General features: G+C 52.2%; 1 long non-coding RNA gene across 1 annotated transcript; it reads right to left on the bottom strand.

Moving 5' to 3' along the window:
- Positions 1–1,422: 1,422 nt before the first annotated feature.
- On the bottom strand, positions 1,423–6,239 carry LOC146764933 (uncharacterized). Its single transcript, XR_014950477.1, has 4 exons — positions 5,473–6,239; positions 5,282–5,376; positions 5,091–5,173; positions 1,423–4,960 (listed from the first exon to the last, which is right to left on the bottom strand). It is a non-coding gene; the product is annotated as an uncharacterized LOC146764933 (long non-coding RNA).
- Between the last annotated feature and the right edge of the window lie 9,524 nt (positions 6,240–15,763).

Below are 15,763 nucleotides of genomic sequence, written 5' to 3'. Positions count from 1 at the left end.
GGCGAAAACTTCGGTCTGGGATGCATCCTTCGATGTATTGACTTTTTGAAATCCAGTCAGAGTCCAGAGCAAGGGGCCCCTGGGCACATCCTTTGACCATTTTCCCTGGGAAAGAAAACTCACCAGTCCAGGTTCCTGATGTCAGTTTGTAGGGCTCCCTTGGGTCTATCAGGGCAGCACAATTTTCAGTCGGGGATAATTTCCGTCTGGGGTCCATCCTTCGATATAAGGATTCTTTGCAGTCAGGTCCCAGCTCAGGGCCAGGAGCCCCTGGGCACATCCTTTGGCGATTTTCCCTGGGAGAGAAAACTCAGCAGTCCTGCTTCCTGATGTCAGTTTGTAGGGCTCCCTTGGGTCTATCAGGGCAGAAGAACCTTTAGGAGGGGACAACTTCAGTCTGCTATCCATCTTTCGATATAAGGATTTTCTGCACTCAGGCCCCATCCTAGGGCCAGCGGCCCCTGGGCACATCCTTTGGCCATTTTCCCTGGGAAAGAAAACTCACCAGTCCAGGTTCTTGATGTCAGTTTGTAGGGCTCCATTGGGCCTATCAGGGTAGCACAAATTTGAGGTGCAGACAATATCGGTCTGGGGTCCATCCATTGATATAAGGATATTTGAAGTCAGGTTCCAGCCCAGGGCCAGGGGCCCCTGGGCACATCCTTTGGCCATTTTCCCTGGAAAAGAAAACTCACCAGTCCAGGTTCCTGATGTCAGTTTGTAGAGCTCCCTTGGGTCTATCAGGGCAGGACAAGTTTGAGGTAGGGACAACTTCGGTCTGCGATCCATCCTTAGATACAAGGATTTTTTGGAGTCAGGACCCAGCCCAAAGGCCAGGGGCACCTGGGCACATCCTTTGGCCATTTTCCCTGGGAAAGAAAACTCACCAGTCCAGGTTGCTGATGTCAGTTTGTAGGGCTCCCTTGGGTCTATCAGGGCAGCACAAGTTTTGGCTGAGGACAACATCGGTCTTCGATCCATCCTTCGATATAAGGAATTTTTGCAGTCACGTCGCAGCCCAGAGGCACGGTCCCCTGGGCACATCCTTTGGCCATTTTCCCTGGGAAAGAAAACTCACCAGTCCAGGTTCCTGATGTCAGTTTCTAGGGCTCCCTTGGGTCTACCAGGGCAGCACAAGTTCTAGGTGGGGAGAATTTTGGTCTGCGATCCATTCTTCGATATAAGGATTTTCTGCACTCAGGTCCCAGCCCAGGGCCAGGAGCCCCTGAGCACATCCTTTCGCCACCTTCCCTGGGAAAATAAACTCACCAGTCCAGGTTGCTGATGTCAGTTTGTAGGGCTCCCTTGGGTCTATCGGGGCAGCACAAATTTGAGGTAGGGACAACTTCGGCCTGCGATCCATTCTTTGATATAAGGATTTTTTTGCAGCGAGGTCCCAGCCCAGGGCCAGGGGCCCCTGGGCACATCCTTTGGCCATTTTCCCTGGGAAAGAAAACTTACCAGTCCAGGCTCCTGATGTCAGTTTGTAGAGTTCCCTTGGGCCTATCAGGGCAGCACAAGTTTGAGGAGGGGACAACTTCGGTCTGGGATGCATCCTTCGATGTATTGACTTTTGGAAATCCAGTTTCAGTCCAGAGCCAGGGGCCCCTGGGCACACCCTTTGGCCATTTTCCCTGGGAAAGAAAACTCACCAGTCCAGGTTGCTGATGTCAGTTTGTAGGGCTCCCTTGGCTCTATCAGGGCAGAAGAACCTTTAGGAGGGGACAACTTCAGTCTGCTATCCATCCTTCGATATAAGGATTTTCTGCACTCAAGTCGAAACCCAGGGCCAGGGGCCCCTGGGCACATCCTTTTGCCATTTTCCCTGGGAAAGAAAACTCAGCAGTCCAGGATCCTGATGTCAGTTTCTAGGGCTCCCTTGGCTCTATCAGGGCAGCATAAGTTTGAGGGAGGGACAATTTCGGTCTGGGGTCCATCCCTCGATATAAGGATTTTTTCAGTGAAGTCCCAGCCTAGTGCCAGGGGCCCCTGGGCACATCCTTTGGTCATTTTCCCTGGGAAAGAAAACACACCAGTCCAGGTTGCTGATGTCAGTTTGTAGGGCTCCCTTGGGTCTATCAGGGCAGAAAAATATGGGATGGGGTCAATATCGGTCTGGGGTCCATCTTTCGATGTTCTGACTTTTTGAACTCCAGTCCCAGCCCAGAGCAAGGGGCCCCTGTTCACATCCTTTGGCCATTTTCCCTGGGAAAGAAAACTCACCAGTCCAGGTTCCTGATGTCAGTTTGTAGGGCTCCCTTGGGTCTATCAGGGCAGCACAATTTTCAGTCGGGGATAATTTCCGTCTGGGGTCCATCCTTCGATATAAGGATTCTTTGCAGTCAGGTCCCAGCTCAGGGCCAGGAGCCCCTGGGCACATCCTTTGGCCATTTTCCCTGGGAGAGAAAACTCAGCAGTCCTGCTTCCTGATGTCAGTTTGTAGGGCTCCCTTGGGTCTATCAGGGCAGAAGAACCTTTAGGAGGGGACAACTTCAGTCTGCTATCCATCTTTCGATATAAGGATTTTCTGCACTCAGGCCCCATCCTAGGGCCAGCGGCCCCTGGGCACATCCTTTGGCCATTTTCCCTGGGAAAGAAAACTCACCAGTCCAGGTTCTTGATGTCAGTTTGTAGGGCTCCATTGGGCCTATCAGGGTAGCAAAAATTTGAGGTGCAGACAATATCGGTCTGGGGTCCATCCATTGATATAAGGATATTTGAAGTCAGGTTCCAGCCCAGGGCCAGGGGCCCCTGGGCACATCCTTTGGCCATTTTCCCTGGAAAAGAAAACTCACCAGTCCAGGTTCCTGATGTCAGTTTGTAGAGCTCCCTTGGGTCTATCAGGGCAGGACAAGTTTGAGGTAGGGACAACATCGGTCTGCGATCCATCCTTAGATACAAGGATTTTTTGGAGTCAGGACCCAGCCCAAAGGCCAGGGGCACCTGGGCAGATCCTTTGGCCATTTTCCCTGGGAAAGAAAACTCACCAGTCCAGGTTGCTGATGTCAGTTTGTAGGGCTCCCTTGGGTCTATCAGGGCAGCACAAGTTTTGGCTGAGGACAACATCGGTCTTCGATCCATCCTTCGATATAAGGAATTTTTGCAGTCACGTCGCAGCCCAGAGGCACGGTCCCCTGGGCACATCCTTTGGCCATTTTCCCTGGGAAAGAAAACTCACCAGTCCAGGTTCCTGATGTCAGTTTCTAGGGCTCCCTTGGGTCTACCAGGGCAGCACAAGTTCTAGGTGGGGAGAATTTTGGTCTGCGATCCATTCTTCGATATAAGGATTTTCTGCACTCAGGTCCCAGCCCAGGGCCAGGGGCCCCTGAGCACATCCTTTCGCCACCTTCCCTGGGAAAATAAACTCACCAATCCAGGTTGCTGATGTCAGTTTGTAGGGCTCCCTTGGGTCTATCGGGGCAGCACAAATTTGAGGTAGGGACAAATTCGGTCTGCGATCCATTCTTTGATATAAGGATTTTTTTGCAGTGAGGTCCCAGCCCAGGGCCAGGGGCCCCTGGGCACATCCTTTGGCCATTTTCCCTGGAAAAGAAAACTCACCAGTCCAGGTTCCTGATGTCAGTTTGTAGAGCTCCCTTGGGTCTATCAGGGCAGGACAAGTTTGAGGTAGGGACAACTTCGGTCTGCGATCCATCCTTAGATACAAGGATTTTTTGGAGTCAGGACCCAGCCCAAAGGCCAGGGGCACCTGGGCACATCCTTTGGCCATTTTCCCTGGGAAAGAAAACTCACCAGTCCAGGTTGCTGATGTCAGTTTGTAGGGCTCCCTTGGGTCTATCAGGGCAGCACAAGTTTTGGCTGAGGACAACATCGGTCTTCGATCCATCCTTCGATATAAGGAATTTTTGCAGTCACGTCGCAGCCCAGAGGCACGGTCCCCTGGGCACATCCTTTGGCCATTTTCCCTGGGAAAGAAAACTCACCAGTCCAGGTTCCTGATGTCAGTTTCTAGGGCTCCCTTGGGTCTACCAGGGCAGCACAAGTTCTAGGTGGGGAGAATTTTGGTCTGCGATCCATTCTTCGATATAAGGATTTTCTGCACTCAGGTCCCAGCCCAGGGCCAGGGGCCCCTGAGCACATCCTTTCGCCACCTTCCCTGGGAAAATAAACTCACCAGTCCAGGTTGCTGATGTCAGTTTGTAGGGCTCCCTTGGGTCTATCGGGGCAGCACAAATTTGAGGTAGGGACAACTTCGGTCTGCGATCCATTCTTTGATATAAGGATTTTTTTGCAGTGAGGTCCCAGCCCAGGGCCAGGGGCCCCTGGGCACATCCTTTGGCCATTTTCCCTGGGAAAGAAAACTTACCAGTCCAGGCTCCTGATGTCAGTTTGTAGAGTTCCCTTGGGCCTATCAGGGCAGCAAAAGTTTGAGGAGGGGACAACTTCGGTCTGGGATGCATCCTTCGATGTATTGACTTTTGGAAATCCAGTTTCAGTCCAGAGCCAGGGGCCCCTGGGCACATCCTTTGGCCATTTTCCCTGGGAAAGAAAACTCACCAGTCCAGGTTGCTGATGTCAGTTTGTAGGGCTCCCTTGGGTCTATCAGGGCAGCATAAGTTTGAGGGAGGGACAATTTCGGTCTGGGGTCCATCCCTCGATATAAGGATTTTTTGCAGTGAGGTCCCAGCCTAGTGCCAGGGGCCCCTGGGCACATCCTTTGGTCATTTTCCCTGGGAAAGAAAACACACCAGTCCAGGTTGCTGATGTCAGTTTGTAGGGCTCCCTTGGGTCTATCAGGGCAGCAAAAATATGGGATGGGGTCAATATCGGTCTGGGGTCCATCTTTCGATGTTCTGACTTTTTGAACTCCAGTCCCAGCCCAGAGCAAGGGGCCCCTGTTCACATCCTTTGGCCATTTTCCCTGGGAAAGAAAACTCACCAGTCCAGGTTCCTGATGTCAGTTTGTAGGGCTCCCTTGGGTCTATCAGGGCAGAAAAACCTTGAGGAGGGGACAATTTCAGTATGCTATCCGTCCTTCGATATAAGGATTTACTGCACTCAGGCCTAAGCCCAGTGCCAGAGGCCCCTGGGCACATCCTTTGACCATTTTCCTGGGAAAGAAAACTCACCAGTCCAGGTTGCTGATGTCAGTTTGTAGGGCTCCCTTGGGTCTATCAGGGCAGGCCAAGTCTGAGATACGGACAACTTCGGTCTGCGATCCATACATCGATATAAGGATTTTTTGGAGTCAGGCCCCAGCCGAGGGCCAGGGGCCCCTGAGCACACCCTTTGGCCATTTTCCCTGGGAAAGAAAACTCACCCGTCCAGGTTCCTGATGCCAGTTTGTTGGGCTCCCTTGGGTCTATCAGGGCAGCACAAGTTTTGGCTGGGGACAACATCGGTCTGGGATCCATCCTTCGATATAAGGAATTTCTGCACTCAGGTATCAGCCCTGTGCCAGGGGCCCCTGAGCACATCCTTTGGCCATTTTCCCTGGGAAAGAAAACTCACCAGTCCAGGTTCCTGATGTGAGTTTGTAGGGCTCCCTTGGGTCTATCAGGGCAGCAGAATTTTCAGTCGGGGACAATTTCCATCTGGCGTACATCCTTCGATATATGGATTTTTTGAAGTCAGGTTCTAGCCCAGGTCCAGGAGCCCCTGGGCACATCCTTTGGCCATTTTCCCTGGGAAAGAAAACTCACCCGTCCAGGTACCTGATGTCACTTTGTAGGGCTCCCTTGGGTCTATCTGGGCAGAAAAACCTTGAGGAGGGGACAACTTCAGTCTGCTATCCATACTTCGATATAAGGATTTTCTACACTCAGGTCACAGCCCAGTGCCAGGGGCTCCTGGGCACATCCTTTGGCCATTTTCCCTGGGAAAGAAAACTCACCAGTCCAGGTTGCTGATGTCAGTTTGTAGAGCTCCCTTGGGTCTATCAGGGCAGCACAACTTTGAGGAGGGGACAACTTCAGTCTGCTATCCATCCTTCGATATAAGGATCCTTTGCAGTCAGGTCCCAGCCCTGTGCTTGGGGCCCCTGTGCACATCCTTTGGCCATTTTCCCTGGGAAAGAAAACTCACCAGTCCAGGTTCCTGATGTCAGTTTGTAGGGCTCCCTTGGGTCTATCAGGGCAGCACAAGTTTGAGGAGGGGACAACTTCAGTCTGGGGTCCATCCTTCGATACAAGGATTTTTTGCAGTCAGGTCCCAGCCCTGTGCTTGGGGCCCCTGGGCACATCCTTTGGCCATTTTCCCTGGGAAAGAAAACTCACCAGTCCAGGTTGCTGATGTCAGTTTGTAGGGCTCCCTTGGGTCTATCTGCGCAGCAGAAATTTGAAAAGGGGACAACTTTGGTCTGGGGTCCATCCTTCGATATAGGGATTTTTTGCATTCAGGTTCCAGCCCAGGGCCAGGGGCCCCTGGGCACATCCTTTGGCCATTTTCCCTGGGAAAGAAAACTCACCAGTCCAGGTCGCTGATGTCAGTTTGTAGGGCTCCCTTGGGTCTATCAGGGCAGCACAAGTTTGAGGAGGGGACAACTTCAGTCTGGGGTCCATCCTTCGATACAAGGATTCTTTGCAGTCAGGTTCCAGCCCAGGGCCAGGGGCCCCTGGGCACATCCTTTGGTCATTTTCCCTGGAAAAGAAAACTCACCAGTCCAGGTTCCTGATGTCACTTTGTAGGGCTCCCTTGGGTCTATCAGGGCCGAAGAACCTTTAGGAGGGGACAACTTCAGTCTGCTATCCATCCTTCGATATAAGGGTTTTCTGCAATTAGGTCTCAGCTCAGGGCCACGGGCCCCTGAGCACATCCTTTGGTCATTTTCCCTGGGAAAGAAAACTCACCATTCCAGATTGGTGATGTCAGTTTGTAGGGCTCCCTTGGGTCTATCAGGGCAGAAGAACCTTTAGGAGGGGACAACTTCAGTCTGCTATCCATCCTTCGATATAAGGATTTTCTGCACTCAAGTCGAAACCCAGGGCCAGGCGCCCCTGGTCACATCCTTCTGCCATTTTCCCTGGGAAGGAAAACTCAGCAGTCCAGGTTCCTGATGTCAGTTTGTAGGGCTCCCTTGGGTCTATCAGGGCAGCACAATTTTCAGTCGGGGATAATTTCCGTCTGGGGTACATCCTTCGATATAAGGATTCTTTGCAGTCAGGTCCCAGCTCAGGGCCAGGAGCCCCTGGGCACATCCTTTGGCCATTTTCCCTGGGAGAGAAAACTCAGCAGTCCTGGTTCCTGATGTCAGTTTGTAGGGCTCCCTTGGGTCTATCAGGGCAGAAGAACATTTAGGAGGGGACAATTTCAGTCTGCTATCCATCCTTCTATATACGGATTTTCTGCAATCAGGTCTCAGCTCAGGGCCAGGGGCCCCAGGGCACATCCTTTGGCCATTTTCCCTGGGAGAGAAAACTCACCAGTCCAGGTTGCTGATGTCAGTTTGTAGGGCTCCCTTGGGTCTATCAGGGCAGAAGAACCTTTAGGAGGGGACAACTTCAGTCTGCTATCCATCTTTCGATATAAGGATTTTCGGCACTCAGGCCCCAGCCTAGGGCCAGCGGCCCCTGGGCACATCCTTTGGCCATTTTCCCTGGGAAAGAAAACTCACCAGTCCAGGTTCCTGATGTAAGTTTGTAGGGCTCCATTGGGTCTATCAGGGTAGCACAAATTTGAGGTGCAGACAATATCGGTCTGGGGTCCATCCATTGATATAAGGATATTCGAAGTCAGGCCCCAGCCCTGTGCTTGGGGCCCCTGGGCACATCCTTTGGCCATTTTCCCTGGGAAAGAAAACTCACCAGTCCAGGTTTCTGATGTCAGTTTATAGAGTTCCCTTGGGCCTATCAGGGCAGCACAAGTTTGAGGAGGCGAAAACTTCGGTCTGGGATGCATCCTTCGATGTATTGACTTTTTGAAATCCAGTCAGAGTCCAGAGCCAGGGGCCCCTGGGCACATCCTTTGACCATTTTCCCTGGGAAAGAAAACTCACCAGTCCAGGTTCCTGATGTCAGTTTGTAGGGCTCCCTTGGGTCTATCAGGGCAGCACAATTTTCAGTCGGGGATAATTTCCGTCTGGGGTCCATCCTTCGATATAAGGATTCTTTGCAGTCAGGTCCCAGCTCAGGGCCAGGAGCCCCTGGGCACATCCTTTGGCCATTTTCCCTGGGAGAGAAAACTCAGCAGTCCTGCTTCCTGATGTCAGTTTGTAGGGCTCCCTTGGGTCTATCAGGGCAGAAGAACCTTTAGGAGGGGACAACTTCAGTCTGCTATCCATCTTTCGATATAAGGATTTTCTGCACTCAGGCCCCATCCTAGGGCCAGCGGCCCCTGGGCACATCCTTTGGCCATTTTCCCTGGGAAAGAAAACTCACCAGTCCAGGTTCTTGATGTCAGTTTGTAGGGCTCCATTGGGCCTATCAGGGTAGCACAAATTTGAGGTGCAGACAATATCGGTCTGGGGTCCATCCATTGATATAAGGATATTTGAAGTCAGGTTCCAGCCCAGGGCCAGGGGCCCCTGGGCACATCCTTTGGCCATTTTCCCTGGAAAAGAAAACTCACCAGTCCAGGTTCCTGATGTCAGTTTGTAGAGCTCCCTTGGGTCTATCAGGGCAGGACAAGTTTGAGGTAGGGACAACTTCGGTCTGCGATCCATCCTTAGATACAAGGATTTTTTGGAGTCAGGACCCAGCCCAAAGGCCAGGGGCACCTGGGCACATCCTTTGGCCATTTTCCCTGGGAAAGAAAACTCACCAGTCCAGGTTGCTGATGTCAGTTTGTAGGGCTCCCTTGGGTCTATCAGGGCAGCACAAGTTTTGGCTGAGGACAACATCGGTCTTCGATCCATCCTTCGATATAAGGAATTTTTGCAGTCACGTCGCAGCCCAGAGGCACGGTCCCCTGGGCACATCCTTTGGCCATTTTCCCTGGGAAAGAAAACTCACCAGTCCAGGTTCCTGATGTCAGTTTCTAGGGCTCCCTTGGGTCTACCAGGGCAGCACAAGTTCTAGGTGGGGAGAATTTTGGTCTGCGATCCATTCTTCGATATAAGGATTTTCTGCACTCAGGTCCCAGCCCAGGGCCAGGAGCCCCTGAGCACATCCTTTCGCCACCTTCCCTGGGAAAATAAACTCACCAGTCCAGGTTGCTGATGTCAGTTTGTAGGGCTCCCTTGGGTCTATCGGGGCAGCACAAATTTGAGGTAGGGACAACTTCGGTCTGCGATCCATTCTTTGATATCTGGATTTTTTTGCAGCGAGGTCCCAGCCCAGGGCCAGGGGCCCCTGGGCACATCCTTTGGCCATTTTCCCTGGGAAAGAAAACTTACCAGTCCAGGCTCCTGATGTCAGTTTGTAGAGTTCCCTTGGGCCTATCAGGGCAGCACAAGTTTGAGGAGGGGACAACTTCGGTCTGGGATGCATCCTTCGATGTATTGACTTTTGGAAATCCAGTTTCAGTCCAGAGCCAGGGGCCCCTGGGCACACCCTTTGGCCATTTTCCCTGGGAAAGAAAACTCACCAGTCCAGGTTGCTGATGTCAGTTTGTAGGGCTCCCTTGGCTCTATCAGGGCAGAAGAACCTTTAGGAGGGGACAACTTCAGTCTGCTATCCATCCTTCGATATAAGGATTTTCTGCACTCAAGTCGAAACCCAGGGCCAGGGGCCCCTGGGCACATCCTTTTGCCATTTTCCCTGGGAAAGAAAACTCAGCAGTCCAGGATCCTGATGTCAGTTTCTAGGGCTCCCTTGGCTCTATCAGGGCAGCATAAGTTTGAGGGAGGGACAATTTCGGTCTGGGGTCCATCCCTCGATATAAGGATTTTTTCAGTGAAGTCCCAGCCTAGTGCCAGGGGCCCCTGGGCACATCCTTTGGTCATTTTCCCTGGGAAAGAAAACACACCAGTCCAGGTTGCTGATGTCAGTTTGTAGGGCTCCCTTGGGTCTATCAGGGCAGAAAAATATGGGATGGGGTCAATATCGGTCTGGGGTCCATCTTTCGATGTTCTGACTTTTTGAACTCCAGTCCCAGCCCAGAGCAAGGGGCCCCTGTTCACATCCTTTGGCCATTTTCCCTGGGAAAGAAAACTCACCAGTCCAGGTTCCTGATGTCAGTTTGTAGGGCTCCCTTGGGTCTATCAGGGCAGCACAATTTTCAGTCGGGGATAATTTCCGTCTGGGGTCCATCCTTCGATATAAGGATTCTTTGCAGTCAGGTCCCAGCTCAGGGCCAGGAGCCCCTGGGCACATCCTTTGGCCATTTTCCCTGGGAGAGAAAACTCAGCAGTCCTGCTTCCTGATGTCAGTTTGTAGGGCTCCCTTGGGTCTATCAGGGCAGAAGAACCTTTAGGAGGGGACAACTTCAGTCTGCTATCCATCTTTCGATATAAGGATTTTCTGCACTCAGGCCCCATCCTAGGGCCAGCGGCCCCTGGGCACATCCTTTGGCCATTTTCCCTGGGAAAGAAAACTCACCAGTCCAGGTTCTTGATGTCAGTTTGTAGGGCTCCATTGGGCCTATCAGGGTAGCAAAAATTTGAGGTGCAGACAATATCGGTCTGGGGTCCATCCATTGATATAAGGATATTTGAAGTCAGGTTCCAGCCCAGGGCCAGGGGCCCCTGGGCACATCCTTTGGCCATTTTCCCTGGAAAAGAAAACTCACCAGTCCAGGTTCCTGATGTCAGTTTGTAGAGCTCCCTTGGGTCTATCAGGGCAGGACAAGTTTGAGGTAGGGACAACATCGGTCTGCGATCCATCCTTAGATACAAGGATTTTTTGGAGTCAGGACCCAGCCCAAAGGCCAGGGGCACCTGGGCAGATCCTTTGGCCATTTTCCCTGGGAAAGAAAACTCACCAGTCCAGGTTGCTGATGTCAGTTTGTAGGGCTCCCTTGGGTCTATCAGGGCAGCACAAGTTTTGGCTGAGGACAACATCGGTCTTCGATCCATCCTTCGATATAAGGAATTTTTGCAGTCACGTCGCAGCCCAGAGGCACGGTCCCCTGGGCACATCCTTTGGCCATTTTCCCTGGGAAAGAAAACTCACCAGTCCAGGTTCCTGATGTCAGTTTCTAGGGCTCCCTTGGGTCTACCAGGGCAGCACAAGTTCTAGGTGGGGAGAATTTTGGTCTGCGATCCATTCTTCGATATAAGGATTTTCTGCACTCAGGTCCCAGCCCAGGGCCAGGGGCCCCTGAGCACATCCTTTCGCCACCTTCCCTGGGAAAATAAACTCACCAGTCCAGGTTGCTGATGTCAGTTTGTAGGGCTCCCTTGGGTCTATCGGGGCAGCACAAATTTGAGGTAGGGACAAATTCGGTCTGCGATCCATTCTTTGATATAAGGATTTTTTTGCAGTGAGGTCCCAGCCCAGGGCCAGGGGCCCCTGGGCACATCCTTTGGCCATTTTCCCTGGAAAAGAAAACTCACCAGTCCAGGTTCCTGATGTCAGTTTGTAGAGCTCCCTTGGGTCTATCAGGGCAGGACAAGTTTGAGGTAGGGACAACTTCGGTCTGCGATCCATCCTTAGATACAAGGATTTTTTGGAGTCAGGACCCAGCCCAAAGGCCAGGGGCACCTGGGCACATCCTTTGGCCATTTTCCCTGGGAAAGAAAACTCACCAGTCCAGGTTGCTGATGTCAGTTTGTAGGGCTCCCTTGGGTCTATCAGGGCAGCGCAAGTTTTGGCTGAGGACAACATCGGTCTTCGATCCATCCTTCGATATAAGGAATTTTTGCAGTCACGTCGCAGCCCAGAGGCACGGTCCCCTGGGCACATCCTTTGGCCATTTTCCCTGGGAAAGAAAACTCACCAGTCCAGGTTCCTGATGTCAGTTTCTAGGGCTCCCTTGGGTCTACCAGGGCAGCACAAGTTCTAGGTGGGGAGAATTTTGGTCTGCGATCCATTCTTCGATATAAGGATTTTCTGCACTCAGGTCCCAGCCCAGGGCCAGGGGCCCCTGAGCACATCCTTTCGCCACCTTCCCTGGGAAAATAAACTCACCAGTCCAGGTTGCTGATGTCAGTTTGTAGGGCTCCCTTGGGTCTATCGGGGCAGCACAAATTTGAGGTAGGGACAACTTCGGTCTGCGATCCATTCTTTGATATAAGGATTTTTTTGCAGTGAGGTCCCAGCCCAGGGCCAGGGGCCCCTGGGCACATCCTTTGGCCATTTTCCCTGGGAAAGAAAACTTACCAGTCCAGGCTCCTGATGTCAGTTTGTAGAGTTCCCTTGGGCCTATCAGGGCAGCACAAGTTTGAGGAGGGGACAACTTCGGTCTGGGATGCATCCTTCGATGTATTGACTTTTGGAAATCCAGTTTCAGTCCAGAGCCAGGGGCCCCTGGGCACACCCTTTGGCCATTTTCCCTGGGAAAGAAAACTCACCAGTCCAGGTTCCTGATGTCAGTTTGTAGGGCTCCCTTGGGTCTATCAGGGCAGCATAAGATTGAGGGAGGGACAATTTCGGTCTGGGGTCCATCCCTCGATATAAGGATTTTTTGCAGTGAGGTCCCAGCCTAGTGCCAGGGGCCCCTGGGCACATCCTTTGGTCATTTTCCCTGGGAAAGAAAACACACCAGTCCAGGTTGCTGATGTCAGTTTGTAGGGCTCCCTTGGGTCTATCAGGGCAGCAAAAATATGGGATGGGGTCAATATCGGTCTGGGGTCCATCTTTCGATGTTCTGACTTTTTGAACTCCAGTCCCAGCCCAGAGCAAGGGGCCCCTGTTCACATCCTTTGGCCATTTTCCCTGGGAAAGAAAACTCACCAGTCCAGGTTCCTGATGTCAGTTTGTAGGGCTCCCTTGGGTCTATCAGGGCAGAAAAACCTTGAGGAGGGGACAATTTCAGTATGCTATCCGTCCTTCGATATAAGGATTTACTGCACTCAGGCCTAAGCCCAGTGCCAGAGGCCCCTGGGCACATCCTTTGACCATTTTCCTGGGAAAGAAAACTCACCAGTCCAGGTTGCTGATGTCAGTTTGTAGGGCTCCCTTGGGTCTATCAGGGCAGGCTAAGTCTGAGATACGGACAACTTCGGTCTGCGATCCATACATCGATATAAGGATTTTTTGGAGTCAGGCCCCAGCCGAGGGCCAGGGGCCCCTGGGCACACCCTTTGGCCATTTTCCCTGGGAAAGAAAACTCACCCGTCCAGGTTCCTGATGCCAGTTTGTTGGGCTCCCTTGGGTCTATCAGGGCAGCACAAGTTTTGGCTGGGGACAACATCGGTCTGGGATCCATCCTTCGATATAAGGAATTTCTGCACTCAGGTATCAGCCCTGTGCCAGGGGCCCCTGAGCACATCCTTTGGCCATTTTCCCTGGGAAAGAAAACTCACCAGTCCAGGTTCCTGATGTGAGTTTGTAGGGCTCCCTTGGGTCTATCAGGGCAGCAGAATTTTCAGTCGGGGACAATTTCCATCTGGCGTACATCCTTCGATATATGGATTTTTTGAAGTCAGGTTCTAGCCCAGGTCCAGGAGCCCCTGGGCACATCCTTTGGCCATTTTCCCTGGGAAAGAAAACTCACCCGTCCAGGTACCTGATGTCACTTTGTAGGGCTCCCTTGGGTCTATCTGGGCAGAAAAACCTTGAGGAGGGGACAACTTCAGTCTGCTATCCATACTTCGATATAAGGATTTTCTACACTCAGGTCACAGCCCAGTGCCAGGGGCTCCTGGGCACATCCTTTGGCCATTTTCCCTGGGAAAGAAAACTCACCAGTCCAGGTTGCTGATGTCAGTTTGTAGAGCTCCCTTGGGTCTATCAGGGCAGCACAACTTTGAGGAGGGGACAACTTCAGTCTGCTATCCATCCTTCGATATAAGGATTTTTTGCAGTCAGGCCCCATCCGTGTGCCAGGGGCCCCTGGGCAGATACTTTGGCCATTTTCCCTGGGAAAGAAAACTTACCAGTCCAGGTTCCTGATGTCAGTTTGTAGGGCTCCCTTGGGTCTATCAGGGCAGCACCACTTTGAGGAGGGGACAACTTCGGTCTGGGTTCCATCCTTCGATATAAGGATTCTTTGCAGTCAGGTCCCAGCCCTGTGCTTGGGGCCCCTGTGCACATCCTTTGGCCATTTTCCCTGGGAAAGAAAACTCACCAGTCCAGGTTCCTGATGTCAGTTTGTAGGGCTCCCTTGGGTCTATCTGGGCAGCAGAAATTTGAAAAGGGGACAACTTTGGTCTGGGGTCCATCCTTCGATATAGGGATTTTTTGCATTCAGGTTCCAGCCCAGGGCCAGGGGCCCCTGGGCACATCCTTTGGCCATTTTCCCTGGGAAAGAAAACTCACCAGTCCAGGTTCCTGATGTCAGTTTGTAGGGCTCCCTTGGGTCTATCTGGGCAGCACAACTTTGAGGAGGGGACAATTTCCGTCTGGGGTACATCCTTCGATATATGGATTTTTTGAAGTCAGGTTCTAGCCCAGGTCCAGGAGCCCCTGGGCACATCCTTTGGCCATTTTCCCTGGGAAAGAAAACTCACCCGTCCAGGTACCTGATGTCACTTTGTAGGGCTCCCTTGGGTCTATCTGGGCAGAAAAACCTTGAGGAGGGGACAACTTCAGTCTGCTATCCATACTTCGATATAAGGATTTTCTGCACTCAGGTCTCAGCCCAGTGCCAGGGGCACCTGGGCACATCCTTTGGCCATTTTCCCTGGGAAAGAAAACTCACCAGTCCAGGTTCCTGATGTCAGTTTGTAGGGCTCCCTTGGGTCTATCAGGGCAGCACAAATTTGAGGTGGGGACAACTTCGGTTTGGAGTCCAAACTTCGCTATAAGGATTCTTTGCAGTCAGGTCCCAGCCGTGTGCCGGGGGCCCCTGGGCAGATCCTTTGGCAATTTTCCCTTGGAAAGAAAACTCACCAGTCCAGGTTCCTGATGTCAGTTTCTAGGGCTCCCTTGGGTCTATCAGGGTAGCACAAATTTGAGGAGGGGACAACTTTGGTCTGCGATCCATCCTTCGATATAGGGATTCTTTGCTGTCAGGTCCCAGCCCTGTGCCAGGGGACCAAGGCATATCCTTTGGCCATTTTCCCTGGGAAAGAAAACTCTCCAGTCCAGGTTCCTGATATCAGTTTGTAGGGCTCCCTTGGGTCTATCTGGGCAGCAGAAATTTGAGGATGGGACAATATTGGCCTGCAATCCATCCTTCGATATAAGGATTATTTGCAATCAGGGCCCCGCTCAGGGCCAGGGGCCCCTGGGCACATCCTTTGGCCTTTTTCCCTGGGAAAGAAAACTCACCAGTCCAGGTTTCTGATGTCAGTTTCTAGGGCTCCCTTGGGTCTATCTGGGCAGCACAAGTTTTGGCTGGGGACAACTTCAGTCTGGGGTCCATCCTTCGATACAAGGATTTTTTGCAGTCAGGTCCCAGCCCTGTGCTTGGGGCCCCTGGGCACATCCTTTGGCCATTTTCCCTGGGAAAGAAAACTCACCAGTCCAGGTTCCCGATGTCAGTTTTTAGGGCTCCCTTGGGTCTATCTGCGCAGCAGAAATTTGAAAAGGGGACAACTTTGGTCTGGGGTCCATCCTTCGATATAGGGATTTTTTGCATTCAGGTTCCAGCCCAGGGCCAGGGGCCCCTGGGCACATCCTTTGGCCATTTTCCCTGGGAAAGAAAACTCACCAGTCCAGGTCGCTGATGTCAGTTTGTAGAGTTCCCTTGGGTCTATCAGGGCAGCACAAGTTTGAGGAGGCGAAAACTTCGGTCTGGGATGCATCCTTCGATGTATTGACTTTTTGAAATCCAGTCAGAGTCCAGAGCCAGGGGCCCCTGGGCACATCCTTTGACCATT

This window comes from Lonchura striata, chromosome 30 (assembly GCF_050655825.1).
Source record: "Lonchura striata isolate lonStrDom1 chromosome 30, ASM5065582v1, whole genome shotgun sequence".
Classification (NCBI taxonomy): domain Eukaryota; kingdom Metazoa; phylum Chordata; class Aves; order Passeriformes; family Estrildidae; genus Lonchura; species Lonchura striata.
Note: the sequence above shows the minus strand (reverse complement) of the source record. Positions and strands in the feature narration are given on the sequence as shown.